The following is a 9,403-nucleotide window of genomic DNA, read 5'->3' as shown; positions in this document are numbered from 1 at the left end:
GTGAATGATTTAAGCAATTCCCCAGAGGATTTTTGACTCCGGGTGATTCCCACCTTCTCTACTAAGTGCAGGATACAACACGCCAGTATTGCCCACACACACGCATGTACACGCACACCCGCATGCATGCATCAAGATTTACCTTTGCAGCAGGCATTGCAGAGGAGGTACGATGTGGCCCTTAATTACTTCACAAAATGTACAACAAATAAAAAGCAATATAACGACTACCTAGGAATGTCACTGAAGCAATCCGAGGGTAATGGATTAAAGATTAATGCCACCACAACCCCATGTTGGCCTCAGGTGTAAACTGTCTGCCGGGGCTAAGTAAATAATAAAGGAAATAAGATCATTGTCATTCTTCCCATTGGAGGAAGGGCCGATTACCTCTTTCAAGTGCTCCTCAGACCCTACTGAGGTCATCCAGGTCACTTGCCCCTGGGCCTGGGACGCTGTACCAACGAGGAAACTGAGTCACGGAAGAGAAGGAGATGGCCAGAGGTTAACAGCTGTTTGTGCATCCCCTCATGTCTTCACAGAGGTCCCAGGCCTTGGGCCAAACTGAGGTTAGGAAGGAGGAAAGATACACCTTGGGAGTTTTTAGAACTGTTGAGAAGAGTTTGAGGACAAGGACAAAACGAGACAAATTTTCATGGGAACCCAAATCGAGTGGCTTCTCAGACCCAAGGCTTCACGGAAAAACTGCAGCAAAAAGAAAAGTACCAGGTCCTGACTTTTATGTCTCCCAAAGCATGAAACTCCTGATTTCAAACTGGTTCTCTTTGCCTCTGAAAGCAAACAAGAAAAAGATGTCGCAGCCCAGCTTTTCCAACATTGAAAAAAAAAAAAAAAAAAGAAGATAGAAAAGGAGAAGAAAATCTCATTTGGGGGATTCTCAACAGAAAGGGTCGCCTTCCCCCTTTATCGATAATTTTGAAAGGGTCGCTGTAAGACACTGACTAATGACACGTGACCTTTGGATTCTCCATGAGGCAGCAGGCGCGGGCCCGGGCCCAGCGGGGACCCCTCTGCCAGTTAGGGGTCACTCTCTCCATTCAATGCTTTATTAGCCCCCTCCAGGCTCAGGGCAAAGTCCCGCTGCTTGCAGACTCTTACAGCTTTGATTGAGGAAAGCTATTCAGGGCAGGGGAGAGGATCTGTTTGTTTTCAAGAGGAAACCTCTGGGAGTTTGCCCCTTCCCCCCTGTGTTTCCAGAGTTGCTGGAGAGATAAAAGCCATACCTCCTTTTGACCTTCATTGGACAGTAGAAGCCCCGACTCAGTGTGGAATAATAAAGGCATATCATGCTGCATAAATTATCCTGTGATTGACGCGCTTTCTTCCAGCTCCAAATGAAAAGGCGAAGGGGCGGGGGGATGGGATGGGGAATGAAGGGGTCAAGGTATTTAGTCAAGCACCTACTACGTGTTCAGGTGCTGGTGGGAACTCCTCGGGCCTGTGGCCTTTCATGGTCACAGGCAGATGGCCCCAGGAGGAAAGTGTTATTTATCCCTGGGGCATGCATGAGGAACCAGGGGCAGAAAAGTTCAATGATTTTCCCAGTGACCCCCAGGAAGGCAGCGGCACGCACAACATTTTACTGCAAGAGTATCTTGACCAAGGTTTAAAAGTCAGCTTTTTTAAATCTAAAAAACGGTCATCTCCACCCAGTCCTTAAGCCTGACTGACCCCTGGGTGAGGGATGGAGGGAGGAGAGAGACGAAGTGCAGGACCAGGATGGCATAAGGCCTCCATCCGCTGTCTGTTTATTCATCCGTATTTACTGAAAGTTCGTGATGGGGCAGCGTGCCGGCCTCAGCCTCCGTGAAGTCTGCATGCCAGTAGGAGGCTGAGAGTAAAGGAATAAGTTAGCAATGTCCTTTTTGGATGATGATAAGACCTTTGAGGAACAGAAAGCGAGATGGCAAGAAAGGGTTTGAGTGTTGTGGGGGAGGAGGCAGGAGCACAATTTTGGAGAGTGGTCAGGGAACCCCTCCCTCCCAGGAGATGATACTTGTCCTGCAAGCCAAGAAGGAAGCGGGCTTGGAGGAGCTCGCGGGGGAGTGAGGGCCCAGGTGCTCGGGACCTTCTCCAGAGCCTGGACAATATTCTTCTGGTGATGAGAAGCAATGGGAAGGTTTTCAGGGAGCGAGTTCAGCGAAGCAAGAAGCAACACTTGGGGTCAGGATTTGCCTGCATTCTGACCTGCCATTTGGGCCTGGAGAAGCCTCAGCTGTTCTCTCCTAAAGTGGGGCAGCTGGGAGCAGTTCAGTGAATTGCCACTTGCCCTTAAGTGTCCCGTTGGAATTGGACTGTGGCTTGGAGGTATCCCCAAGTCACACCTGCCCGCAACCTGGGGACCAAAACCTCAAAGGCCTTGGGGCTTATCGGGGAGTGTACCCCTGGGTGCCTGGGAGCTGTGGCGAACTGGGGAGGGGCACTCCGTCCACAGGGCTGGCTGCTTCTGAACCCCTGTCGTTGTGCCATGGCAGGTGGAGGGGCCCAGAGTTGCCAGACCTTCTGATTCTGTAAGAGAAGCCAGGAATCCAGATGTGGGGGAAAACCCTTGGCTAACATCAATTCCAAATTAAAATAACATTGCCTGAGCTCTAGCCATGAACCTCAAGCCTAAGGAGTTGCACAAGACCAGATCTCGGCCTCCGAGAGCCTCCAGGCCAGAATCACTACTACTGTCTCTTAGGGAACCAATGCAGAGAATTGAAGGTAGAAGATGCAGAAGAAACTGGCGGATTCCTTTCTGCAGTTCTAAACCTTTTTGTGTGTGGTGGATCTTTCTGGCAGCTGCTGCAGCCTATGGATGTCTTCTCAGAGTAATGTTCTGAAGTGAATGAAATCAAATAACAAAGCCACTTAATTGTATTTAAATACAGTTATCAAAAGGTTGCAATGTGCTATGACTGGTGTTTCTTTGTTAATGTATCAGTCAACACCACCTGGTGCTGACTTTCATAGTTTTCAAGTAGTGATAGTAGAAACAAAGTTTCAATATATCTATAACAACTGTAACGTGACCTGAAAACACTACAGGTGACAAAGTCACAGTTACTGCTGCTCTGGGTTGTTGCCTACATTTATAATGAAAAGAAATGATGCATTTCAGAGGACAACCAAAATAAAGATGTAATGTTTTCCCATCCAGCTGCACAGGCATTCTCCTCTCCTCACCCCCACACTGGTCCTGGACTCCAGTTTAAGAACTTTGGCATTAGACGTGATAACAGGAGGACTGGCAGAGAGGAGACCCCCCCTTCCCTCACCTCCCCATCTCAGTAAATGGCACCCTCATCCCTCCAGCTGCCCCAGGAGCCCCTAGATGCTCCCCTTCCCTCTCCAGAAACAGTGCTCTCAACGAAACATAAACCTGTTTCTGTCTTGCCCTTATTTAACATCCCCCCACCCTGGTTTCCCCGCCACCTTTGGGTTGGAGGCCTAATTCTTAGCCTGACCTTCAAGTCCTGAAAGGGTGTGGTCCTCCCCACGGCTGCAGTCCCATCACCCTCCCCCTTACTCCCTGCACTTCCTCCTGGGCCTTCGCACAGAGGACGTGGGATGGACAGGAGTGTCAGCTTGGTGCCAGGTAGGGGCAGGATCCAGCCTTGAATCTGCAACTTATTAGCTATGAGACAGTGAAGTTCACCTTTCAGCCTCAATTTCCCTCGACACCCACATCCCACTGTTGTAAGGGTTAGGACTGAAGCAACACTGTAACAGTCTGGGCACATTTTAAACCCTCAAGTTAGAGAAGCTGCTCTCACCAGAGTGATTCATCACACTAGGGTTTCTCCTCTGCTTCCCACTAACGCGTTTCAGTGCTTACTCATCCTTCAAGACCCCACTGAAAGCCCTCTCTGCTCACCTCACTCAGATCTCTACTCTTGTCACCAAATCAGACCGCCCCGTCATTCCTAAGCATTCCTGTTCACCAAAATGACATCACACACCTCTCTGTTACCTTTATCCTGCTTTATTTTCCTTCTTTGCCACGAGTGCCATCTCATATAGTATATAGTTACTTGTTTATTTATGGTCTGTTCCACCCACACCCAAAAGAATACATGCTCAGTGAAGACAAGGATTTTCTTTTATTCACTACTGTATTCCCTGTGCCTAGAACAGTAACGGATCCACAGCAGGCTCTCTGCAAACATTTATCAAATGAACGAATCAATCGGTGAATGAATAAATCGGGGAATGAATGACGGAAGGCCTTTGCAAATATTTTCCTGAGGGCTACTAGTGAGATAACATAGCCATGGTACCTAGCTCTGGGTCTGACATATAAATGTTCATTTCTCATCTTCTTTCTTACCTTCTCTGAATCTTGGTTTACTCATGTGTGATAGGGGAATACTATCAATACTACTACTGCCACTAATAATAATGAGGATAATAATAGTACAAATAATAACACCAGGCCTACTTACCTCATGGAGCTATTGTGATGTCCAAAACCAGAACGCATTCTGCAAGCTATAAATCATTATATAGACGTGAGTTACTATTGCTGCTATAGGAACATAGGCAATTACTTCCTCCTTTCTCAGCCTCCATTTCCTCATCTATAAAATGGGGCTAGTCACATCTGCACCTCCTGTTAGCTGAGTTATTGTAAGGAATGAACAAAGTGATGCATGTTTTTTTTCTTTCTTCTTTTTTTTTTTTGTGGTACGCGGGCCTCTCACTGTTGTGGCCTCTCCCGTTGCGGAGAACAGGCTCTGGACGCGCACGCTCAGCGGCCATGGCTCACGGGCCCAGCCGCTCCGCGGCATGTGGGATCTTCCCGGACCGGGGCACGAACCCGCGTCCCCTGCATCGGAAGGCGGACTCTCAACCACTGCGCCACCAGGGAAGCCCGGTGATGCATGTTTAAATGCTTTGTAACATTAAATGCATTGTAAACTATAAAATGCTTTGCAGATGTAATGAACAATTATTCGGAGGCAGCATAGAGGAGTAGTGAAAATACTGTTGGCTTGGAATCCCAGAGGGTTTGAGTCCCTCCTGGGCTAGAAAGCCCAGAAAGAAACTCTGGATCTTGGTTTTGCCATCTGTAAAATATGGGTGTTAATTGCACACACCTCACAGTGCATTTTACAGGCTTAGCCCCTGTCCAGTCTGGACCCAGAGCGGGTTACTATTCTCCACTGGCCCACGGACAGCTCTGACGAGGCCTTCTCCCCACCAAGCCAAACAACACATTCTTTTCCTCTTTAGTTGAATGGTAATAATTATACCAGCCCATCTGGGATGCCATGTCTTTTAATTACTGTTTATAAGGCATTTGGGGATCCTCACTCAAAACGGATGTGTGATGTGCAGCGATTCCAGAGTGAGTCTCGTTGTCTCAGGACCCGTCAATATCAGAACGACCCTGGGCTGCGCCAGAAGCCAGGGAGTCCTTCTTCACCTCTCCCTCCCTTCACCTTTCCTGCTCCTTCCCTACCTCGGGTCATGGCACCATGCTCATCCCTGGCTCCAGCTGGACGCCACCACCTTGGGTCATCCCCGAGCCCTCTTCCCCCTGCCACCAGCAGGGCGTGTCCAGGTCTCCCTTCAACCACCCTCCATCCCACACTCTCCCCTCCCCCGCTGCTTTCTAGGACCAGCCCACAACCCGGCAACTGCGGCAGCCTCCTGCACAGAGGCCAGGAAGACCTTCCAGAAATAGAATTCAACCATTTCATGCTCTACTGAGCATCTTTCCACGGCTTCCCCTTGCACTTGGATAAAAGCTGAAATCCCTCTGCCTGATCTGCCCGTGCCTCCCTGCCCACACAGGTGTCCACTATTATCTTCCACCCGCCCCCCCCCCCCCATTCAATGCTGTCTAGAAAAGAGGCCTTCTCTGTGTTCTTCAAACACACCACGCTCTTTCCAACCTTCATGCGTGCTTTCCTCTCTCCCCGGCTTCTCCCCAGACTTGGCATGAGGCTCCTGTTAACCTCAAAGTCTTAGAGGAAATGTCAGCTCCTTGGAGGGCCTTCCCAGGCCAGCCTCTCTCAAGTGAGAGCCCCCATGCCTGCACCTCCTTCCTGTTCTCCCTCCACGCCAACCACTTACTGCAAATTGAATTTCTTTGGGGGCCGGAAACACGTGAGGTTTGTGCGTGAGTGTGTGTGCACGCCAGCCCCATAAGAGCTTAGACCGCGTGGATGTTCTGTGGTTTCAGAGTCTAGAACAGTGCCTGGCGTGTAGTAGGTACTCAGTAAAGATTTGCAAAAGGAAGAATGAATGAACGGATGAATGATGAACGTCTGGGGATATAGCGTCTATAACTTTGCCTCCAAATAACTGGTCAGAGGAGAAAAAATTAATACAGAACAAACCAAACTAAAGAGGAAAACCCATGGGGGTGAAACCCCGTATTTGCCAACAGTAAATTCTTGATTTGTTTTTGGTTACCCTTTCCAAGATTGTCTGTAAAAAGAAAAAAGGTGTTTCAAAAAATCCCCACCAATTACCTCAGAGATGAGACTTCATGCCAACTTTTTGCCTAGAGCACATTTCTACAGCCGAGTAATAAACCCCAGAAAAACATGCCTTGTGATGGAAACGTTGAACATCGTCTGTTCTAACAGGGCCATTGCGGCTCCCGAGAAAGTCAAAGGAAGCGGGGAGAAAGGAAGAAGAATCGGATTAGGTAGATGTTTATCCAGAGGCAGCGTCGTTGATAATGAGGAATTTTGGCTTTCCTTCCCAAAGCAGGGTTTTATTTGTTTTCTATCCAAATCGCTTTTATGACACTTGGGTTTTCTCAACAATGAAAATGCTTGGTTGACTGCAAGTGTGAGAGAGATTGAGAGATTTTTTTTTCATTAATATATGTTTTATTTTATTTTTTAAGTTAATTTTTATTGGACTATAGTTGCTTTATAATGTGTTAGTTTCTATTGGACAGCAAAATGAATCAGCTATACATACACGTATATCCCCTCTTTTTTGGATTTCTTCCCCATTTAAGTCACCACAGAGCACTGAGTAGAGTTCCCTGTGCCATACAGTAGCTTCTCATTAGTTGTCTGTTTTATACATAGTACCAATAGTGGATATGTGTCAATCCCAATCTCCCAGTTCATCCCACCCCCCCTCCACTTCCCCCTTGGTATCCATACATTTGTTCTCTACCTGTGTGTCTCTGTTTCTGCTCAGAGAGATTTTTATACGTTTGCCCCCTTTGCAAGCTCCCATAGATTCATGTTAGAGAGAGGGGGGTAAATAACACTATCTTGATTCCCATATTTCCTGGGAGACTCTAGAAGGAGATGCCTTCCAAGAAAGGGAAATATTTGGGGCTATAAGAGAACTTATAAACTCAGAAGTTTGAAACCTATTATATCCTGATAACAGCTGATGAAGCTTGGACAGATGGCTTGCTCCCTCCTAGCCTCAGGGTCCCCCACCTGTAAATAGGGATGATAAAGACAAGGTTATGCTTGGCGGCACATGGCTTCCAGGCCTTACCACTACACATGCTGTAACTGGTCAGCAAGGGAGCCCCTTCTGAAACGGGTACCCGGATTCTAACTGAACTTGATCAGGCAGGAGAGATATGAAGTGGATTTTAGAGAAGCAAAGAAATACAAATAAAAACCACCACGGTCCTTTCCTGGAGTAAAGGGAAGGACACATCATATGGGAAATCAAACCAACAGAGTGAGTTCGTTCCGGCCAAATTCAACTTCGAGTTGATTTTTTAAACTTTTTTTTTTCAATTATAAAAGTAACGAAACATTCAAGAAGATTTTGAAAACAAACTCACAGATTATCCCACGACCCCGACATCCCCAATTATTCTCCCGTCTGCATATTTTCGTTCTGCCCATGTGTGGCCTGCCTTTCCCCCTCGTAATGGGAAACATACTCCATGAAAAACAGAGGTCAGCCCCCCAAACACTCTGCTGCTTCCCCTCTTCTTCCCCCCTTTATTTAGTTATTTAACTCTGTTTATAAACAAACCTGAGGACCTCCCTTCCCCTGGACACCAACTGATTTTGGAGTTCTGCTGGGTTTTTTTTAACTTAATTTTTAATTTAAAAACAATTTCTTTCTTTTTGGTTTTAATGTGACATCAACTGGTTTGGAGCTCCCTTTCACCGTGAGAGTTAAGCCCCATGTCCCAACAATCTCTGCCAATTGCAAGGGCTGACACTGCAGTGTCAGCTAATGGCTCAGCCTCAGTTTCTCCCCTGGACTCAAGGGACACACTTAAGCAACCCAAATCTCATAGCGGGTGGGGACAGGGCACACCACCTGGGGCCTCCACAGGGGCGCACATTCTAGAGGAAGCTTGGCTTCCATGACCTGGCATTGTCTAGGTGACCAAGAGCCAGCCTCAGAGATGGAATGAGGTAGCTGCAAAGGAACAGTTCCCATCACCTTTCCTCCTCCTCCTTAAAGAGTCAGTTGGTCTCTGTCATTTTAGCCAATGGTTTTCAAAAATTGTCACTATGAGTTAAGTGCCTACTGTGGCAGGTGCCTGCTCTCCTTCACCACTAATATTCCCAAGAGCTCTTGGCGGTCAGTACTCTTACCACCTTATTCTACAGACGAGGAACTGACGTTCAGAGAGGTTAAGTGACTTGCCGGAGGACACACAGCCCCACATTTTGGTCTGAGTGACGCTGAGGTGTATACTCTCCCTCTGGTGCTATGCAGTCAGGTCAGAGGTGATGAATGAGAAGATGAGATCTGCTTCTTCCAAGAGGGGACCTGAGTGTTGGTTTGAGGACCCACTGTGAAGGCCGGATGCATCGTTTCCATTCCACCCCTCACATTTTAATCGATGTCCAGGATTGCTAAATACCTCCATTTGATGCTCGTGAGCTTGGAGGTCCATGTGACTGTTCAAGGATCAGTTATGAGGTCATGCCAAGAGTAGAAACCTCAGTGATTAGATCCGAGCTCCCCACATTGTGCTCCATAGAGAATGGAGCTAATTACGAGGTCAGATGGACCCATGGTCAAGGAAAATTTACCACACTCTCTTAGACCATTTAAGGGCTGAGCAAACACACTGTACAGGCCGTCCTGTACTGATGACAATCTCTGGTTCTCCCGGGGCCCTGAGTCACTGCTCCAGCTTCCCATAGGGTTGGGGAAACCCTTTAGAAGAAGATGGCCCCATCCCTGGGCTCCAGAGCTTCCCAGGGCCTTACAGGCACCACAGGGGCCTGTGAGAAAGTAAGTCTGCTCTTCAATGCCAGGGTAGGGGAGAAAGAGCCCAAGCAGCAGAGAGAGAGCAACAGAGCAAAAGAAAGAAGGGGGCATGGGGGCTGGAGGAAAACTCTCAGGGGCGCCCCAGGAACATTAGCAGGAATCTCACCCCTCCCTCAGCAGCCTGGACCTGTCTAGCCCATTTCTAGGAATCCAAGCCTTTGAA

This window comes from Delphinus delphis, chromosome 3, assembly GCF_949987515.2.
Source record: "Delphinus delphis chromosome 3, mDelDel1.2, whole genome shotgun sequence".
Taxonomy (NCBI): Eukaryota; Metazoa; Chordata; class Mammalia; order Artiodactyla; family Delphinidae; genus Delphinus; species Delphinus delphis.
The sequence above is the reverse complement of the archived record's forward strand: the minus strand, read 5'-3'. Positions refer to the sequence as shown.